This window comes from Pseudorca crassidens, chromosome 4 (assembly GCF_039906515.1).
Source record: "Pseudorca crassidens isolate mPseCra1 chromosome 4, mPseCra1.hap1, whole genome shotgun sequence".
NCBI classification, from domain to species: domain Eukaryota; kingdom Metazoa; phylum Chordata; class Mammalia; order Artiodactyla; family Delphinidae; genus Pseudorca; species Pseudorca crassidens.
Window position 1 is genome coordinate 46,070,871 of NC_090299.1, and position 22,577 is coordinate 46,093,447.

Here is a 22,577-nt window from a genome sequence, read left to right on the forward strand (position 1 = left end):
GAAGAATACTTTGAAGTCCTGATGTACAATTCATATACATTACTGCATTGTCTTTGTAAGAGAAGACCATGGCTTTTATGTCAGTATCCTTCCCACATTTTAAAGACATGAAAGAATCCCAGACATATAGTAAAAAGTAAATAAAGACTGTATAGTTTGTATATTACATAGACTGACCTGATTGATAAGATTAACCAACTGTTCTGAAAAAGATGGGTCAACCTAGTAAAATTCATTTGTTGTTGCTGTCATTTGTTGTGGCTTTTACAGTCAAAGGGAAATTACACAGACAAAAATTATATTTTCTCAGTATTACTTAGAAATTTAATGGAAATTATCCCAAACCTTCTACACAAGTTAGAAGAACCTTCACATCAAGCATAAAGTAAGGTGCTTGGAATTGCAAAATCTGGTTTCAAATCCAGATCCATCACTTTCTACCAATGTAAACTGGTGTAGGTTATTTGCCCTTTCTTAGCCTTTGTTTCAGTATTACTAAAGTAGCAATAATAACCCCTACCTCAATGGTTGTGTGTAAATATTAAGTACGTAGCAAATTTCAGAAACTTAGTGATTTAAAAAAATGTAGGTTCTTTGTTTTTTTATAAATTTACTTATTTATTTTATTTATTTTATTTTTGGCTGCATTGGGTCTTCGTTGCTGGGTGCCGGCTTTCTCTAGTTGCGGAGAGCAGGGGCTACTCTTCGTTGTGGTGTGCGGGCTTCTCATTGCGGTGGCTTCTCTTGTGGGAGCACAGGCTCTAGGTGCGTGGGCTTCAGTAGTTGTGGCACGTGGGCTCGGTAGTTGTGGCTTGCAGGCTCTAGAGCGCAGGCTCAGTCGTTGTGGTGCATGCGGTATGTGGGCTCTTCCTTGACCAGGGCTGGAGCCCGCACCACCTGCAATGGCAGGCGGATTCTTAAGGGAAGCCCAAAAAACGTAGGTTCTTTTATATCGGTTACTATGGCTTGGTTTTCAAGTAATAGACATTTCTAACTCAAATTAAAGAATAGGGTTTCTCTGGCGGCGCAGTGGTTGAGAGTCCGCCTGCCGATGCAGGGGACACGTGTTCATGCCCCGGTCTGGGAAGATCCCACATGCCGCGGAGTGGCTGGGCCCGTGAGCCATGGCCGCTGAGCCTGCGCGTCCGGAGCCTGTGCTCCGCAACGGGAGAGGCCACAACAGTGAGAGGCCCGCGTACCGCAAAAAAAAAAAAAAAAAAAAAATTAAAGAATAAAGAAATTTCTTGTCACATATAACAAAAAGCCCAGGGATATTTTAACTTCGATTATTCAGGAGACAAGATTCTTTCTACACTTATTATTATTATTATTTTTTGCAGCCATGGCTCACGGGCCCAGCCACTCTGCGGCATGTGGGATCTTCCCGGACCGGGGCATGAACCCGCGTCCCCTGCATCGGCAGGTGGACTCTCAACCACTGCGCCACCAGGGAAGCCCGAATTAATTTTTTTTAAAGTAGTTTAACAAGAGGAAAAATTTGCTAATGAAATCTTTTTCAAATGCATGTGAAGCCTATTGAAGTATTTGTTTCCATGCAATAAAAATAGTCAATTCTACTTATTCAATGGAGAAAAATAGTCTTCTTAGCATTATAAACTTTAGGCAAGCACTAAAAGATAAAAATATAAAATTGAATCTTCTAAATAATTCTAAATAAATTACAGCAGATGGATGATCTCTCTCTCTCTCTCTCGCTCTCTCCAAAGCTATTTTCCAAAAAATTCCATTGAATCCTCTGTGTACTTTTTGTGTATTTTACATAGGTTCTCCACCATATATGTATTTGATTTTTATGAAGTAGTGTTCTGTACCATGAAATTGCATTTAACCAGAGATGAAATTTGCATTTTGAACTGACCCCCAAAGAGACCTGACATCATTTAATGTCTAAATATGGATTTAGTAAGTTCTAACAGCATCTCAGGAGCAGGGTCTTACATACCAGCCATTTACTCATATTCTGTGCTCCCTTTGCACTTTTCATAAAGCTTTAATGTTAAAGAAAACTGTACTACAAGACAATGCATAGGCAATCATAATTTAGTAGAGGTATTATGATCTTAAAATACTACTTACAATACACAGATGAAGTTCTACGAAGAATTTGACCTTTTATGAGGAAAAAGCAGAATACAAAAAGCCCAAATGCGTCCTCTTGGATTTTAACATATTGGCCTATTTTTACCAGATGTTTTTATTTTAGTGATGTTTTTAAGTTCCATATAAATGACAATATTTTCCTCCAACTGTAGAAAGAATGAATATTCATGGAAAAAAATAGGTCGTGAAACATTACATTTGGCATTTCTGCTCAGTGCCAAGGTGTAGTGATGTCGCAGGAATGTTGCAAGTTATTAATATGTTCATTCCACTGAATGACCGACTGTAAGTTTTTCCTTTTATGGATGAAAGTTCCCCATCCCAATTTTATCTTTATGGGTTTTTTTTTCATGTGCTATGCCTCTATAAACCACATAACCCACCCAAAACTTCTAATGATTTACATACCTCACCCCCGATGTTTAAAACCATGTAGGAAAAAATAAAGCAGCAAGACCAGTTAAACCATTAGTATTGTGACCATGACACTCATTGGAAGAGTTTGTATTTCCTAGTGAGTAGCATAAGTTTGGGGATTGTAAATCAATATTACACCTCCTTATAACTCAGGATATGCCATGATATTTTGAGATCACAGAACAAATGCTAGTTTATATATATTCAAACAAACTGCATTTAAAATAATCAGGTGTTGTGGTAGGAAAAATAAATCTCAGAAAATAACACTCTTATGGGCCTAGACTACAGTGTACATGAAGATTATTACTCATCCGTTATATTTTCATGTTATTGCATCAAGAGAAAAAAGAGAATAATAATTATCTGGAATTTTAGACTTAATTAGAAATATATCTGACATTTAAAAATTAATAAGACAAAATTTAAATGCTATGTTTAGTCAACTGAATTTAAGGTTATAGATATTACCTATAATTTACTTGTAGGGAAGTAGGAGATGACTGTTATTTTGTAGGGGGAGACAGAAGATGGCAATAAGTGAAGGGCGACAAGTGAAGCCTAATTAATTTTTCAAAAAGAAATCTCAGAGGATGGTATTATATTGGTGCCTTCAAACGTTCATGTTAGTATTGCAGCATTTAGAAATATTGGATTGTCTGACTCATATAATTCAACACGTAAGAGAAAGAATCGTATAAGCCAACCACCAGTAAATTCATTTCAAAAGGGACATTCCTTCCAAATGACAAGAATTATTCCATCTCTCATGCAGGGAGTACCCATCCTAGTTTGTAGTTTCATGGGAAATTGGATTACTAGTATTTGGAATGTTGCTTGGAGAGCATGGAGACAAAGCAAAAGCAAGTGGTGAATTTGGCCAGGATGAGTAGGTACCACTCTAAGGTGATTGGACACTAAGTCTCCTTTTTGGATACTGCTAAGGCTGGTTATACAGTGTGGTTCTTTGGGAGTCATTTTCTAGTTCTTTCAGCCAACCACATCTTCTAATTCACAGTCTTTCTCCAATATAAATCATTAGTTTGCCACTTTTAAATTTAAATCACTGTCCAGGTATGCCACTTAAATTATTTCTACATCACCTTCAGTGGTGTTTTGGATGTTCCCAATAGTGTTAATCCACATATTTACAATCTTAGGTTATTGTCACATTTGTCTGATAATATTCAAAGTCCCAGAGAATCACTTTATTTATTGGTTTATTTGTTTGTTTACTTACCTATTTATTTATTTATTGTAAGGTATCCACCCCCAAATCATCCTCTTTTTCTCTTTGAAACCACTCATTTACTTTTTTTCCTTATTGTATTTCTCTTTTGTTCTATGTCTATTTCCTAATAATAAAGCTGCTGTTGATAATTAAGATCTACTGCTTAATTACTAGTAGCTCAAATGGCACAACTCCGATACCTATGGGGCCAGGATCTGAAATCATGTTTGTATGACCCAAATGTCTATAAATTAATCATTAAGTAAACAAAAAGCAAACAAAATTGTCATTAAACCTATAATTATAAATAAAAATAAGTAATTATAGTAAGTGGTAAATATGCTGAGTTAAATAAATCTTTCTTTAATAAAATAAATATAACCAAATAATGAAATCACAATGAAAGGTCACTGGTTGCTTCTTTCAGCTTTCGCTGAAATTGCCAAATGCACAACAATTTCAGGGAATAGTGTATAGGATTGATAAACTCCAGGAAGTAACAGTACTCTTATCCCTACAACAACATTATGAATTGCTCCTTCTCTGTCTCTCAATGATCTTGTCATCCATCTTTTACAGAATCTATTATCCTACATAAATTTTATTTCAAATACCTTATTCTTTTTGAGTCCCCAGCTCTCCAGATTAACTGATAACCTTGCTCCTATTTCTTGTCCATACAAGTACAAATGAATGAATGGTAAAGAGCCACCTAACTGCTCACATTTCATCTAGAACTTTTGCAACAAATGAATTTTATCTTAGCGTCCTGAAATAATTTAATCTCTTTGAGCCAAAGAAAGTACACTCATCATAACGTATGAAGAAAAGAAACAGTCCAGAATACTGCAAGTAGACAAATAAAATAATATATTTTTTTAAAAAAGAGATGAATATTGTTTCCAAAAAATAATATGAGAAGTTTATTACCAAATCTAGGTAAATGTGATAATGGGTATTATGAATTTTATTGTATATGTAAATTGTATATATATAATTATTTATTTTACATATACATTTTACTTAAGTTTTAAAATTTATTAAATTATGTTTGAAAGTAAAATATACCAAATTTGAAAAATACAGTAAAGTGTAAAGCCACTAACATATACATACATACATACATAAAACAAAGCGAACATAAAAACCCTATCTCACAGCTGTAGATTTGTCCAGAATCATTTGTCCACTGCTCTCCCTTGCCATTGTTACCTTGCAGAGTAGATTTTTCCAGACCACTGACTTGTTTATGTGACTACTTTTAGTCAATGAAATATGAGTGGCTTGATTATGATGCTCAAGCAGAAGCTTTTAAAAGCAGTGCAAGTTTTTGCCAGTCTTCTTGCTTTCTTGGAATGCACGTTGGGCTGCATCAATGGAATGCCCTCCACCAAAGAAAACCCAGAAAGTGCTCTTTCAGAGGAGACCTAAATCTGATCTGCAGACTAAAGCCAGCTTCAAGGGAGACCAGTTAAGACTGGTAGGACCATGGATGCTTTGGGATTCTTTGAGGCACAACACTCAACATCTATATAGTGTGAGTGAGAAATACATATTTGTGGTTGTAAGCTAGCAATATTTACGTTTGTTTTTATTGCACATATGCTAGTAAATGCTGACTCATACATGTTTTATCCCATCTTTTTTCTCCTGCACCAAGCGGGGCAGGTAGGAAAGAATCACGGTAAAATATTTTAATTTATTTTTATACAGAAATTTTATTCCTTATATCTTTTATTGTATAGTTGAGGTAATATCTTGAAATACAATTTTCTAATGTGATATTTTTATTTAACATTGTCCATGATAGGGTATTTCCATAAAGCATATTTGTAAAGGGTGAATACTCTTCTATCATATAAAGATCCATCATTCTCTTATTATTAGACCACTAGGTTGTTTCCATTTATAGATGACACTGGAATGATCACCTTTGACCTTAAACTTGTACTTTTTTTACAGGCAATAAGATTAGAGTTTCCTAGAATGTGATACGTTAGTCAAAACAGGTATATATGTTAAGTCTGATGATGCACATTGTTTTTGTCATCCAGAAATTTTGAACCAGGTCACTCTTCCATCCAGTGTATGAAATTTCACTTTTTGCTGTACTCTCATCACTGTTAAGAAATGAGATGTCTAAACATATCCTAATTGTACAGGCATAAATGGAATCTTGTTTTAATTGGAATTAGAATTTAATTTTAAAATATTAAGTTATAAAAATTAAAAGAGAAAGGACTGCTCATCAGGGGTCAGGCTGGGATTATAGTGAATAGTTTATGTCACATTAATATATGCCACACGGACTTTGTTTACTTTGGAGGAGAGCATCACAGAAATGGTATGCAAGGGATTTCTGGAGACATAATGCATTAGAATTTTGAAAAATCATTTTACAAAGCTCTTTGTGAATGAAATTGAGAAGACTTGTATTTAAGAATATTAGAAATAGATGAGTTTGTAATAGGTTAGTGATTTAGGTGTGGTTCCACCAACAACTAGAGAAATTTTGAAAATCTAGTTTGAGTTGTTACAATGATTTAAAGATATCATAGATATGTAGTAGGTGGGGACCAGGAATAACACATTTCTTTTACTGCATAGAATGGCTCTTCACAAAAGGAGGTTGTCCCAAACACTGGGGACAATTTCCTTGAGAATCATTGGACGACAGGATATAAATATTGGATCAATAGCAACCTAGATGATCTGTACAAAATCTGTGATAAAACTTTTTTCTTGGCTCATGTCTGTCTCTCTCTCTTTCCTTCTGTCTCTCCCCCTACACACATGTTCACACACACACACACACACACACACACGTAAATATTTATTCATGAATAAATTCCTCCTGTGGTGTGGGCAGGAGGAAAGAACTTTCAGGGTAAAGAGAAATCATCAGGAAAATGAAGAAGATTCTGGGACACACAATTTTGTTGGATACAGTAGTACAACCATAGCTGTCATTTGTCATGAGTCACTCTTCTTGTGACTTTGCCACTTCATGATTTTAAAGGTATGGTGTAGGACTTGTAAAAATATCCCTTTTATTTTTCCAATATTTTAGTTTTTTTTTTAAACTTAATTCATTCTTTACCCCATCTCCCATTGACAAATCACATTCCTTTCCTCAAAACAACTCCAAATTCTACTCTTCAATATCCAACACGTGCTAAATGGCATTTGTCATAAATACAAAATAATCTCCATATTACATCCCCAAATTCTGACATAGTTCAGCATTATAAGGAAGGAAGAGACATCAATGTGTTCACAAATTCTGATTCCTTATATTTTAAACAAATGGCTTGCAAAGTTTTTTCTGTAAAGGGCCAGAAAGCAAATATTTTAGGTTTCTGGTGCCATACCTTTTCTTGCAACTACTTAACTCTACCATCACAATGTAAAAGCAGCCATAGACAATGCATAAATGAATGGACATGGGTGTGTTCTAAGAAGGCATTTTTAATTGAGAATGAAATTAAAATTTCATCAAATGTTCATCTATCACACAATATTATTATTATTTTGATTTTTCTCAATCATTTAGAAAGGTAAAAATCATTCTTAGCTCTCAGAATGAACAAAAACAGGTTGTAGGCTGGATTTGGCTAATGAGCCAGTTTGCCAACACCTGCTTTAAACCTATACTGTTTAACATAGTATCCATTAGCCACATGTCGTTACTGATCATTTGAAATGTAGATAGCGTGACTGAAGAACTAAACTATAAATTTATTTTTTACTTTAAATTTCGAAAAAGAAAGATACTCAATTTAGTTATTATAAAATTTTAAGTGTGTTTGAAAGAACTTGGGTATGTAAATCTACTCTCTAATTGCAAACTATGAACTATAAATAGCAATTGAGTATTTATGATTTAAATTTAACACCTGAATTTAAATGTGCTGAAGGTATATTAAATATACACCAGATTTTGAAGTTTTGGTATGGAAAAAAATGGAAAATGTCATTAATAATTTTACATTGAATATCTGTTGAAATGATATTATTTTGAATATATTGGTCTAATTCAAATAAATTTGTCTAAATAAAATATACAATCAAAGGTGATTTTATTTGTTCCTTTTTACATTATAATGTACTAGAAAATTTGCAATTATATATGAGGCTCCCGTTTTATTTCTATTGGACTGAACTACTCTGGACGTATAGCCAGGTTACATTTCCTGGAGTCTCTTGCAATTTGGTGGGACTGTATGACTGATCTCAGGTTGAAGGAATGTGGGAAGTAGAGAAATAGAACACTTTTAAGCTTACTCCATCAATATTTCCATGCTTTCTCTTTTCTCTCTCATGCCAATTGAATGCAGAGAACTCAAAAGAAAACTAGGAAGCATTAGAGCATGCTGCACAGACAAAAAGAGGGAACCTGAGTCCTGAGGGTCTACTTAGGGGCCAGCTGTCACAAAGAATCACCGGACTCAATATCCCTGCCTTGAACTATAATGTGAGCAGTAAATAAACTTTTATTGTGCTAAACCATTGAACGTAGTATATTGTTTTTACTGTAGGTAAGATGACCATTTTTAGACCTGGAAAACTGGAAGAATAGGACTGTGATCTCTGAAAAGGAAAAAAAAAAAGCCCTATGTTTGAGGGAGAGAATTCCAAAGACTCATGGAGGGGTCTCCTGGACAATCTGACTGATATTGATCAGTGAATGTGTGAAAGGAAACCCTCAGAGACCTGAGGAAAAGCCACCTAAAAGAAGTAGTCAGAATAAATTCTGGTGCCCATGATGTGAGGCAGGAAAACTTGTGTTTTCATCAACATGGTGGAAAGATATAGTAATAAATGAGATATGGGGTAGAATTCTCACAATTTTTTGTATTGCCTTAGTCAGGAGGTTAACTTAACTCTAGAATAAATGCTGCTATGGACCCAATCTGAAAACCTTGAAATAATCAAACTAACTCCAAGAAACTTGACTGTGTACAAAGACAAAACAAAACACCATTTAAAGGAATAAGAAATATCCATCAACCAACAACGTAAAAGTTCTGATTCCAGCATAGAATAAAAAATGTCTGGTACACAAAGAAGCAGGAAAATATGACCCATTTAGCAGGAAAAAAAATATTCAATAGAAGCAAACCCAGAAATGCAATGTGATAGAACTAGAAGATATAGATATTATGACAACTTCTATTAAAATGCTGCATATGTTTAATAAGGTGGAGGAAAACATGATCATGATAAGGAGAGCAATGGAAGGTACAAAAAGTATGCAATCAGAAATCTAGAGATGAAAAATAAAATATCAGAAATGATAAATACACTGGATGTGATTTATCACAAATTAGATACAGCAGAAAACTGTCAGTTAACTTGAAGACATGGAAATATAAACCATACAAAATAAAACAGAGAGAGGAAAAAAATGAAAAACGCTGAGTATCAGCAAGCTTTGGGACAATAACTAGAATATTTGAAGTTCCAGAAGTGGGAAAATGACATACAGAATAAATATTTTTTAAATCCAAAGGCATATCATTAACAAATTGCTGAAAATAAATTGCAGAGAAATCCAATAGACATGCATAGCTTAAAAGTAAAAGTACAAAAAATATATATATAGCACTCAAATAACAGTAAGAACATATGACTGACTAAAGTGGCTATATTAATAAGAATTACATTTCAGAACAAAAATACTGCTAAGAATAAAGAGAAACATTTATGATGATAAATGGAATATTTCATTAAGAGGATATAACAATTCTAAATGTATTTGCTTCAAATGACATGACAGAACTTGAATGGAAAAAAAGGGAGAAATAGACAAAATCCACAGGTACGGTACATGGTAGAAGAAATATATAGAAAATCATTAAAAACAGTATAGACTTGAACAAAGCTATTAAATAACTGAACCTAATTGACATTTAAAATACACTCCATTCAACAACAGAATACATATTCTTGTGAAGTATACATGAGAGATTCAATGGATAGATCATATTCTGAGCCAAAACCAAGTCTGAATACATTTTAAAAGATTAATCATGTAAGGTATATTCTCTTTCCACAATGGAATCATTAGAAATCAATAGCAGAAATATATCTGGAAAATTTATCTGTTAAATATTTGGAATTTAACAATGGACTTCTAAACAACTCATGAGTCAAAAAAGACACCTCAAAGGCAATTAGAATGTAGAGATGGAAAGGCTTTCTGGAGTTTCAAGGATGGCTGTGTGTCTTGGCCCTAAACTAATCAGATTATATAATCCACTTGGCTTCAGTCATTGATTCAGAAAAGATTACCTGAAAAAAGTTTATCCAGTCAGAGACAATCATGTTTATTTTGCTGACATGAATAGAAAGTTGCTTCCCTTCTTCTGTGGTTGCTAAAAGAATAGGACCCAGTCTCCACGTTGCTGTTGCCCTCATGTTATCTTGAGAAGAAAGCTGCCTGAAAATAGACAATCTCAGGAAATGAGGACCAAGAGATAGAAAAAAATCAAATGAGCACTGATGATATTGTTTGAGTTACAAAACTCAGCAGAATCTGAAACTCGAGTAGCTTTCATCTTTGCAGTTATAGAAGTCAACAAAATTCCCTTTTGTTTAAGCCAGTATGAGTTGGGTTTTTTGCCTTTGCATCAGAAAAAGTCTGAATTAATATATTCATCAAACCACTTCTCCTTTGTGTCTTTCCCTAGCCTTATTCTCTGGCATCGACTTTGAAAAACACATATGATAATAACACTAAGATTAAAAATGCAAATGGAAACAGTATTCAACTTGCTTTCCTTGACCGGCATCTAGGGTCTCTAGTTAGATACATAGAGGGATTGGCAGCCAGTAGAGATGAGCAAGAGGCTAATTTATTCATCATTCACCAGATTTCTGTGGTTCAAAGCTAAATATCTCTGGAAACTGAGCCCTGTTGCAAAGCAGTTATCATTTGTTTCTTATTAGATACATTTTCCCACCAAATTATCTGTGTGGTGGAACAACAATCAAGTGTCCCCAATGAATGGCCCTAGGTTTTACTTTTTAATGCTTTTATGGGTTTAAATAGACTCCCTTTGCTAACTACAGGATATTTTCTTTAATCTATTTGATTAAGCAAGCCAGGAATTGGAAAGATAATGTTTCCTAACTTCCTTTCCGATGAATAATAAATGTCCCTAAGGAATTAGATAGTAGGAGGTAGTTGCCTGGGCCATCTGCTGCATATGGGAACAGAAGAAATCTATTAAACTTTAAATTAGGTGTTGCTTCACAGAATCTAAAAGAGGAAAGAAAATACACACTAAACTGGAAGATAATCATCAATTCCTATCAGTCAACTTACTTCTTTGAAAGTGTAAAAAACATAATTATATATTTTACTCCCTAGTCAACATATTTTGTATTGAATTGAATATAGGAAATCAGTAATTAGCACAAGTCTTCTTCAGTTCAATATATTTTCACATTTCTACAAATAAATGTGCCCTTTTTTTTTAATATGCAACTGATGAACTACTAAAAAAAAATTTTAAAGACTATTTTTAACATATGTAACGTACTAAAGAAATAGTCTTGCTTCCATGGCAACTATATCATAGGTCAAAGGAGAGAAATAAAACATTTATGGACAAATACATTTAATTCAGAAATTACTCACCAAGTTTTGATACCCAACATAAGAGTTAATTGTAATGAAGAAAGGACCTCTCTGTTACTTCATTTGTCTATATAACTATTCATAAGCAAAATAATGTATATTTATATGTTTGCAGATTTCTGCTATTGTGATATGATTTATGTTCAAACAAGGTTTAGGGGAAATTGATTTTTATGTGAGGAATATAAATATTGGAAAGGATGCTATAGAAATAATTTAGTGTAGTCATTAATAGCATAGCTACAAAGTCAAGTAAAGAAACTAGATTAAGATTGTATAGACATTTGGGCAAATTACCTAATTTCTTTAACTCTGAGTTTATTCATCTATAAAGCGGGTAAATGTTATTAATTTTACCTAAAATACAAATTACAGAAAATAATGTAAGATGAACACATTAATTCACTTTGAGTGAAGGATGTGAAAAAGCTATTCAAAGGAAGAGGAATATATACAGTAAACATCTTAAAATACTTAACTCCATTATTGATTAAATAAAAACACATTTACCATCTTTCACATGCTACATTGAAAAAAATGTTCAAAAAATTTAGAATATTCCGGTTTAGGAGAGCAGAAGGGAAGGGAGAATAATTCTCATACACTGTTGCTGGTTGTGTAATTGGAACAACATTTTGGGACAGTTTTTAGGAAGTGCCTGAGAAATTTTAGATGCATGTACTCTTTCATATATTTATTTCATGGTTAGGAATTAATCCTACTGAGATATTAACGGAGGTCTATAGCCATTTATATAAAAGGATATTTATTGCTGGACTATTTGTAACAGTAAAAAATTGGACCAACTTAAATATCCATAAACAGATGAAGCGACAAGTACACTGTGAAATACTATGCAGTTTTAAGACAAGCAAAGTTGTATGTGTACAATAACATGGAAAGATGTCAATGAGATACTGTTTCTTGAAAAAAAAAGGGAAAAACAGTGTATGTAATATGATCTTTTGTTTATAATCATGGATATACATTTGAAGAAATGTTTTAGGTTTAATATTAAAATGTTAAACTTAGATTAATTAGAGTGTTATTTTATAAACTACTTAACAATATTGCCAGTACAAAAACCATGTTAAATAATTATTATTTCCGCAATTATTTATTTAATATTTTGAGTCAACAGGCATAAATACCTAAATGAACTATGGTTGTCTAACCTAGAAATGAAAACTTAGAATAGGAATAATTGCACCTGAGATATGGTTGCCAAGGGGATCCAGAAGCATAAATTGAATTATTTTCAAAAGAGGATAAAGTATGAAGGTACAGATTTCTGTCTCTTCTTTCTGCTGCTGTAGACACAAAAGTATTAAAATGCATCTTTCTCTTCTTTTTCCTTTTTAGAAAAACAGTGCTTATCCAAGCTTTTGTGTTCTACCATATTTTGAGTTATTTGCTTCTTTTTGTTTTGTTTAAATGTGAATGGTTTTGTGAGTGTGACAGAAATGTTAGATTTTAGAAAATAGGGCACCCAAATGTGTTAGGTCAGATACAATGGGGACGGATAAGATTGGAGGGTGAAGAAGCCAAGGGAAAAGAGAATGTCTTAATATCTTAATCCCAGTGGGAAAGATTCATATTCCCTGAGACTCAGAAAATTGAGGAGTGATGGGATTCTCATCAGTTAGTCATGCGTACCCCACTGGTATCAATACTGCAGAGTGACAGAACATCCTCTGGGGATGACTGCATGTTTGCTTTGAGACAAACTCTAGGTCCTGCATGCAGTGGATCCAGCTAGGTCTGCAGTGGCTTGATGCACCAGAGTCTTTTCCTAACTGAATAGTCTACAAGGGCTTCATGAATCAAATGTAGTGAGAACCAGAGACTCTTTCTTAATATCTTCAGACTTTGTAAGTTAGATATATCTTATAACATTTTACAAAAATTTTGTAAAAAATGCAACATCTGTGAAGTGCAATAAAGCAAGGTATGCTTGTATCAAGGTTACATAGCCAATAAGTGCAAAACCTGAAATGTAGATACACATCTAAAGATAATGACTTTTTATTCTATTCTACCTGCTAACAGACCCATATCTTTGTACGTCCTGAAGAACTATGTGTAGTTCACTGTGCACAGTAGAGATTTTACAAGTATTTATTTCAAAGAAATGTGAGATACTGATTTGTAGTTTGTAAAGTATTGTTTCCATTTGATGACCATGATCCCGAGAAGTAGTCTTGAGAGATACTGTTAATATTATTTTAAAATTAAAATGCCAGGGGCTTCCCTGGTGGTGCAGTGGTTGAGAGTCCACCTGCCGATGCAGGGGACACGGGTTCGTGCCCCGGTCCGGGAGGATCCCATATGCCGCGGAGCGGCTGGGCCCGTGAGCCATGGCCGCTGAGCCTGCGCGTCTGGAGCCTGTGCTGTGCAACAGGAGAGGCCGCAACAGTGAGAGGCCTGCGTGCTGCAAAAAAATAAATAAATAAATAAATAAATTAAATAAAATAAAAAGGCCAATGTTCAGAGGGTTAAGGTGATTGTACCAAATCATTATAGTATTGATGCCAGTCTGGGATAAGATCTGTGTCTTCAGACTTCAGTTGAGTCTTCTGAGGAATGTTCATTAAATTTGGAACAAAAACAGAAATCATGTTGGTTAATTCACTCAGGCAGTTTTGTTAATGTATTTTGAATTTTTAAATTCTGGATCAAATAAAAATTAAAATGTTCCCAAACTATTCTGCCCAGTGATGTGTGCTCCCAGCAAGGAACATTAAAAATAGAACAGGGTAGATAAGATAATATGATGGTAAATGTAAGTATAAGTTCATATTTTGCCTTGCCCACCTAGTCTTAGGCCAATTACTTAACTTCTATGAACCTCATTTTCCTTATGTCTCTCGAATGGAGACAATATTATTAAATTTTAAAGTATCCAATTTCAGTGACTATCACATAGTAGTTTCAGATTCTCCTTAGCTGTACATTCTGTTTCTGGAATTACTTTAGATAAGGAATCTATACTGAAATTTCTTCAAATTGGATCATCAGCATGAATCTAGCAAAATAACTATACTTGAAAATAGCTCTCTTACATCTGGAGTTCAGTTTAAATTGCTCTATCTGCAATTACAGACCTGAAGTTCTTTGTAGTCATGCTCTCTTGAACCTAGCATCAATTACATTTATCCTATGTCTAAAATACCCTAAGAGCAATATCAGTTGGAACCTCTGCTTACTGGATTTACGATAAGATTAGAAACACAAGCAAACAAAGAAACCTGAAAAAAGAACAGAGAATGTGAAAGCATCAGGGTGGGCTGAGACAAATCAATGAAGCTACTAAAGGAAAACAAGAAAAAATCAAGGCAATGTCACTGGGGAAATGAAAGTAAATGAAGTAGGTTTTTTTAAAAATTATTTATTTATCTATTTAATTTTAGCTGCGTTGGGTCTTTGTTGCTGCGCGCGGGCTTTCTCTCGTTGCATTGAGTGGGGGCTACCCTTCGTTGTGGTGCGCAGGCTTCTCATTGCGGTGGCTTCTCTTGTTGCAGAGCACGGGCTCTAGGCACGTGGGCTTCAGCAGTTGTGGCGCATGGACTTAATTGCTCCACGGCACGTGGGATCTTCCTGGACCAGGAATCGAACCCCTGTCCTCTGCATTCACAGGTGGATTCTTAACCACTGAGCCACCAGTGAAGTCCCCAAAGTAGGTTTTTAAACTCAAGCGACAGGATTTTATAAGTATTCATTTCTGAACATTATAAATTCCTCACAGAGTAGTTAGGTAGTTTACTAGAGGAGAAAGTCATTTTTTTTTGTAAAATAATTGACAAAATAAGACATTTGGTTCATTGTGTTTACAATCATTAAGGAGATATTTATTGTGCATTTTTCTGTGCCATACACAACGTCCATAATTGAATATTACTCTATTAGTAATTGAGACCTGTAGTAAAATGTGGCCCATGTCTTAAGGTTTGTTAAAAAATCAGTATACAGCTAAACATAATTCATGTAAAACATACTGAAATGATTTAACAGTTTTTCTGGAGGCATTTCAGAATTCTTTTATTCATTTAATCCATCTACCCTGTTGAAGGTGGTATAGCTGGGACACCGGCTTAAACAAAGTGGTCTTGTGCTTCAAGCTGCCCAGAATTTAGAGTGGACAGAAACAGATACAAACAATGACAAAATAACTATGTGGCCGCTGCTTTATGGATGAGGGAAGTGCAGTGAGCTATGTGGGTCCAGGAAGGAAGAGTAATTAATTCTTCAGAGATAATCTTTGAAGGAGAGAGGATGCTTGAATCAGGTCTTGAAGGATAAATATGAGTTAATCAGATTTTACATGGGAGCAGAGAGATATTAACTTCAGTCAGCAAGAAACTATTGAACTATGTCAGGGCCACCGTTACTAGCATTCAGGATCACAAAAACTGCCAAATAAAGTACTGTCGACCGTATAGCATATACTAAAATCATTGTTGTGGGGATGAATTTCTAATATAAGCTTGTTTTCCATTTACTATTATTATTATTTTTCTTGGAAGACTTCTATTATTTGAGAATTAACTTGCACTGCCTTCAGTTGGATAGGTTTCCTTGCCTCACCGGCAAAACTGGATTATGTACTCCTAGTCTGAGCTCTGGTAAACATTGTGTTCGTACTTCAATCATAGGAGGAAAAGAGGAGGGGGGTAAGGGAGAGGAGGGGGGAGTGCGATTACAGCACTTATCATGTTCATTTGGCATAATAGATATTTGTGTATGTTGCCCGACTAGGCTGTGGGTTCCTGTGGACAGCTCTTATCAAACTGCCTGTCACATGGCAGGTGTTCCATAAAGGTTCAATGAGTTAAATAATGAATGAGAAGAATATGGAGATTTTCAACTTTTTAATTTTGCAGTGAGAGTTGAATACATATTCAAGCAAATGTTTCCTGTTGCCTAGGAAATTGAAGGCAAACTGCTTAGCACAGTGTTTCTTAGCTCACAGTCTCTCCTTAATGCATTATTTCCATCCCTACCCCACTGTTCTGAACCTTATGCGCCATCTGAACTGGAGTCTTCCTGAACCTGTCTTGGATTTACCATACTGCCTTTGTATCCTCTTCTCCCACCATTACTCTATGAGTATTTAGTAAGAATTGACTAATCCTAGCTTAGTCAGTAATCCCTGTAAGACCTAGATCATACTGCCTGATTATTTTGGGGTTATTGATTTTATTATCATTAAATAGTTATTTGGTGCTGTAAGTGCTAAGTCTTCTCAAACCCTAAATCTGATCCCATGTTCTCAGCCAAAACAGTCTCTGACAATCTCTTTTCCTTGCTTTGATTTTCTTTATAGCATGTGTCACTACTTGGTGACTTAGAAACTAGAACAGTACCTAGCACAGAGTATAGGCTCAGAATATATTTGCTGAATGAATAAATGAATAAGTAAGTGATTCCATGTTTATTTCATAATATAACTCTGAAGTCCTTCAAAGAGTCTTTGTCCAATATACCTTTGTGTCTGCACCATGCTTAACTGAACCAGGCATATCATGGATCTTTCAGGAATATTTTTGGATGGTGAAGGAAAAGAGAACATGTCACTCCAAAGTGCAATTCTGGCACATTGCTTATTTTGAATGAAAGTCACCTGAGAAGCAGCCGATGTAGTAAGAACACTCTGACCCTGCTTTGTCCCTCTGAAGGCAGGAAATAAATCTCTCATGTGAAAAGTATTCTTCCCATGCCAGGAGGTAGCGAGACATTCTTATCATCAGAGATGGGGGATTTCGGGCTGAGAAGACTGTATAAACAAACCTTGTTACATTTTCACCAATTTACTACCCTAAGCCCAAATTATTTGTCTTGCCAATTCTTCACAAATTTACTGTTTCTTTGTCTAAATGGCGTAAAAGTTGCCTGCTTTTGTCACTCCTTGGAGTCTCATATTTTTGAGGCTACCGTATGTATGAAAACAAATTTGTTTTTCTCCTGTTAATCTGTCTTATGTCAATTTAATTATTAGAACAGCCAAAGAACCTAGAAGGGAAGAAAGGAAAAGTTTGTCTCCCCGGCAGTGGTGAATGCATGGATAATGCTTGAGTAAATGGTTCTCATTTAAAACTACAGTAACCATAGCACAGAGGGAAGTCCAGGCTTGTTCATTGCTGTATTAAAATCATGAACTAAATAGAATCCTAAAAAGAATATTCAGCATGTTCTTGAATAATTGTAGGTAATGTGTACAAAGGATGTAATTAAGCTAAGACACTACTTTATGGTAGTGGAAAATTGACACAGTATTACACATTCTCTGTAGAAAAAAATAGCTTGTCTTGGACACTCATTATTAACATATACATATGTACGTACATTTAATAATAGGATTAAGAACTTTATGAAGTTGACTTAGAAGAAAATTAGACTCTTAGACTAGAAAGAAATTTCTAGTTGTTCCTTTCTTGGGTAGAAAAATGAAAAGAAAGCCCACCACAGCCCGCCCTAAAATCCAACCAGATTGTATTACCTCCTGTTCTCTGAGGTTACCTTCACATCTGCATCTGCATCTGCTGATGCAGTCACTCCACCAGGAATCCCTTGTGTTCACCTGTATTCACCTTCAGACTTCTTACCCATCCTGCAAAGCATCTTTCAGGTGCCTTCTCTCTGAGAAGATGCGGTTGTACCATCTTTCAACACAGTAACACTCTGTGGACATCACTTCTATTTCACATATATGATTCTATTTTAGTATAGCCATTGTGTATGTAGTTTATTCTCCCTATTTGCTTGCAAGACTATTGAAAGCAATGGCTCCTTTACTCATTTTTAATTCCTTGCAGAGTGTCTTGAATACAAATAACATCCATATTGCATACAAACATTCAGTTCTATAAACTGAAATGGACCACTCAGTTTCCCCTGAGGGTTGACCTACTTCATTTAAGAGAAGGATAAGGGAAGCCCTGGATTCCTAGGGTGTTCACATTTATCTATGCTTTATCAAAACACTCTGTCATTCCCACTGTGGCTTTATATCAGTTATTAGTGGCCACTGGATGCTTACATATGCGATTTCAAGGTCCAAGGCAGGGTAGAGACTGGTAGTACCGTCTGGGGGCATATCCCAGGCCACACTCTCAGTAACTATAGTAATATTTATAGGTAAACCAGCTGGTGGAATTATATCATATAAATGAGCCAAAGATGGCCTTCACGTATTGGGCCCTAGGAGTTATTTCTTCACTACAGGTTGAGACTGCTTAGCTCAAAGGCTTGAGGGCCCCCAACTCAAATGTTTATACATACAATTATTTTAAAACTAACCCAGAAAGTGGATATTTAGACACTTAGAGTCTGTCTCCTTTGCATATCCAGTGAAACCTCACTTCACATCTGCTGGCCATTGATAACAGAGCGCCCTGTGGTTATCAGACTCCCAAGCTGCCTTTCTGAGGTCTCTGACCCAGAAAATCCCACCTACTGCTGGGCATCATCCCCTAGACATGTGAGCCCCTCTGGATCCCCCTCTCTCCCAGGAACTCGCTTGCCTTTCCCCTTTCTGAATGGTGGTCCCCTGTGGGACTCTTCCTCCCATGAAACCCTGTCCAAGGACCACCCAACAGAGCTTACGGGGTTACTGTCTATCACGGGCATAATTTTTCCTAGATCAGCTCCAAATACCTTGAACAGATTATCATCAAATTTCTTTCTCAGAAGGAAAAATAAAAGCAAGATAAGTCTATTCACATATTATAGATATTTATGAACATATAGATATATGTATATATTTCTTTTTATGTTGCTTTGTTTTTCATTTTAAGTCACACTTTTGATTCTCTTACCCTTTTCCCTTTTAAACAGTCTGATGGGCTTTTCTTCCATCTATTGATGTTTTCTCTTAAGGAATAGATAGACTATTAAACAAGCACAGGTTATGTAATACATAAATATCAAAAAAAATAAGCACAGAGAAATCATGCTGGTGTGTGAGCATGGTGTTCAAACACACACATCCTGGTCTAAAAGTTACCCAGCAAGAAAATCTGCTGAGCAAGCTTTCTGTGACCTGCAGCTTAGCCATACAATCTTTATCTAGGGTGGGGAGATTATGGCTATTAAACTTATTAAGTTTTTTCTTCTTTATTTAAACTGCAGGCTCTCTCTCTGCCATCCTTTGCAGGCTCCAGGTCTGATCATTTCATGTGCCCCTCAGATACCACTGAACCCTTCCATGGCTTTCAATCACAATTAGCTTTAATAACGCCTTGGTCTCCCCCTGTGTTCCTCTTCTCCAGCTGTGATTGAATGTGGGCTTCCCCTCAGCCCCAGCCCCCCATTTCATCATGGAAGGAAGCTCTTGACTTTCATCTAGCCTGATTATGCAGGTATGAGTTTCCCATGGCAGCTGGCTGAGATCTCTGTGGCAGCTTGCCTCCCCCTGGCATGTAAGCTCCGTCACCAAAAGGCACTTTTAAGTCTTCCTTTGCTACACATCCTTTACAGCTCCTTGCTAGACAAAACAATTCCTTGAGAGAAAAAAAAGATAGTGAAGGGGGGCAGGGTGTGGGGAGCCACAAAGGAATTAGAGGGGAGGAACAGGAAGAAGAGTGAGCAACTTCCCTTTTCCCAAAGCAACCTGATTTATCATGCTTCTGTAATACTATTAAAGGGGTCTTGCAAGGGTTTTCAGAAGAAGAAAACGGACATTTATCAGATTTCTATGGAAAGATGCAATTATATTGAATCCTTATTATCCTGATACTGTAGCAAACATTTAAACTGTATCAACTCATTAAAAAGTGACAACACATTAATTTGATGGTCACTATTATTCTCCTATTTTACCAAAGAGTAAACTGTGTAAAGTTACACCTCCTTAGTGAAGTTGGGACCTTGGACTGTACTCCTAACAAAACTCATTCCTACCCATATCCACAAGTTTATTCAACTTCATGGTAAATCTGAAATAGGTGTTATACCTTTGTTTTAGATGACGATGCTGAGGTTTGGGAAATTTGCTACTTACTCCCATATATGTATACTTGAATGTACTATTCCTTCAAAGGAACTGTGGTATCCTACAGAAAAATCACAAGCAGTAAAATTAGATCCTCAAAATTTAAAGAGTTGCTCCAAATTTAGACAGCTAGTAAGATGATGAAAAGGGTTTAAGTATAAATATGTCTAGCTCCAAAACTCTTTCACCTTCCAGTTCATCTTACTGACTCCTCAAAGTAGCCTAGACAAAGGAGAGCAAGGCAGTGTCATTCTAATAGGATATTTCTAGGTGAAATTTTTGTTAGTTGTTATTGATTTATAATTGTTCTAACCTGAAGTGGTCCTATTTGCTAGAGATCTCAAAGTTATCTGGGTCCTTAGCACAGTTATAGGCACACACGCAACAAAAATGAATGGAAAGTTTGACAGATAACATCCTACTACACAAAGCAAATAGGAAAAAAAAAATTCTTCATTTTACTAGTCATCAAATTAAATCTTTATTTAAGGGGTCAGGTGAGAACAGTTATTTAACAAGCCAGAATCCTTAAGTTTTAAATTGTTACTCTGGATATTGGCTTTCTGATGACCAATATGAGGAAACTCACCAGATAACTACAGAAAGGAATTAATACAGTCTGGAGCCATGCCAATGTGAGAGGGAAGGGCTGAAACAGGGTCGACCAAGTAAGCAGGACAATCTGCTAAAAGCTAGATTCAGGTTAACATATGGTGATGTTATTGGGCATTTGATATATGGTTATTAAGGCCTGTTTTGCTTTATTGTAGGATTTTTGAATTCCCATTTCCCATCCTATAGTTGACTTGTATGTGACTGAAATTTGACATTACCTTCACCATCCCTGTAGGCATATTTCCTGTTTTATTTTTTAATGGACAAATCTAATCCAGTATTTTAAAGGAGTTATTTATGGACTTCTCTAGGAAAATTCATTTACCTCTCCTCTATTAACCCATATTCATGTCAGAATGATGGCAATTACCAATATACATTATATTGAATTTTTAACATATCTTTCTTTTCCCTACTAAGTGATGAAATCATTGAAAGAAACTCTACTAGTATAACCTCTTTTAGAAGTTTTTAGCTTTGTTCAAAGTAAGTTATCAATATATAATTAACTTATAATTGAAATTTTAGAATGCAATCATCTGTGCCTCAATCTTTGTTTATACTGAGTCCATTGTGGAATTGAATATTGGGAAGATGGAGTCTTTTAAAAATGTAAAGGTAGCTTTATAAATGTATGGTGATTGTAGAAATATTATAACTTCTTTCAGTTAAAATATAATTAATTAAGTAAGGTACAATCCCTTTTGGAAAAGTGCTGAATGACTTGTTGGCTACATGATTTTAAGTACTAAAATTTACAGAAGGGAAGGAGTAGGAGGTGTTTAATATGTTCGTCTTGTGCATGGTATCCAATCTCTGCTCCAGGATACTGGCTACTTGTGGACTCCATTCAAGTGTCCCCTTCTTGCTGTCTGGCTTTCATTTGAGTGTGGTCAATGCAAAGTACAGGCAGGCATCAGAAGGAGGGAGGGGAATGAGGTCCAAGAATCTACAGCCCTGGCTTTTTTCCTCTGGGTCATCACAGTTGGACATGTCCTTCTACCACATTTCATAATCCCTGCCAACCCCTGACCCTCTCCTACTTTTATCTTGCAGGCCTCTATAACCACACCACTCCAGTTATTTCTTCAGACCCAAAAGTGGGAAAATTTCCCTGCTATCATCAGCTCCAGGAGTAGTGTACTGATCCACATTGTATTCTCTAAATCTGCCACACCTTTGAGTATAGTCCCTTTATCAAACTCTCCTCAATTATAATTATATAGTTCAGGAATGTTGTTGCTTGCTGACAAAGAAGATATTGAGAGTATTACATGTAACATTTGACTATTATTTACAGAGCACCTCCACATGGGAGGTGTCCTGAGGTAACATGAAAATATAAAAAGCAAAGGCTGTATCTTTATAAATTAAAACTGAAGTTTGAAAAATTCAGGTGCTTAACTCATTAGCTTTTTCCACGTGATCTCAAATAATAGCTTCCATTTTTTTTGCCCCTGTGCTGCACCAGTGTGATTTAAATTTTCACTATATTGAGCAAAGGACTACATGTGGTTATGTGGATGTAGCCACAAGTCTCAATAAGAGGAAATGGAAAA

At 35.5% G+C, this 22,577-nt stretch overlaps 2 long non-coding RNA genes across 5 annotated transcripts in view; one reads left to right on the forward strand and one right to left on the reverse strand.

The window, feature by feature from the left end:
- Nucleotides 1–590: 590 nt before the first annotated feature.
- Nucleotides 591–2,318, reverse strand: LOC137223589 (uncharacterized). The gene is made up of 2 exons (XR_010942935.1): nt 2,098–2,318; nt 591–897 (listed from the first exon to the last, which is right to left on the reverse strand). It is a non-coding gene; the product is annotated as an uncharacterized lncRNA (long non-coding RNA).
- Nucleotides 2,319–5,125: 2,807 nt separating this feature from the next.
- The window catches only part of LOC137223128 (uncharacterized), an 82,928-nt gene continuing 65,476 nt past the window's right edge, over nt 5,126–22,577 (forward strand). For all 4 annotated transcript variants that reach the window (XR_010942728.1, XR_010942730.1, XR_010942731.1 and 1 more), the window contains exon 1: nt 5,126–5,306. This is a non-coding gene — a long non-coding RNA (uncharacterized lncRNA). The remainder of the gene's footprint in view (nt 5,307–22,577) is intronic.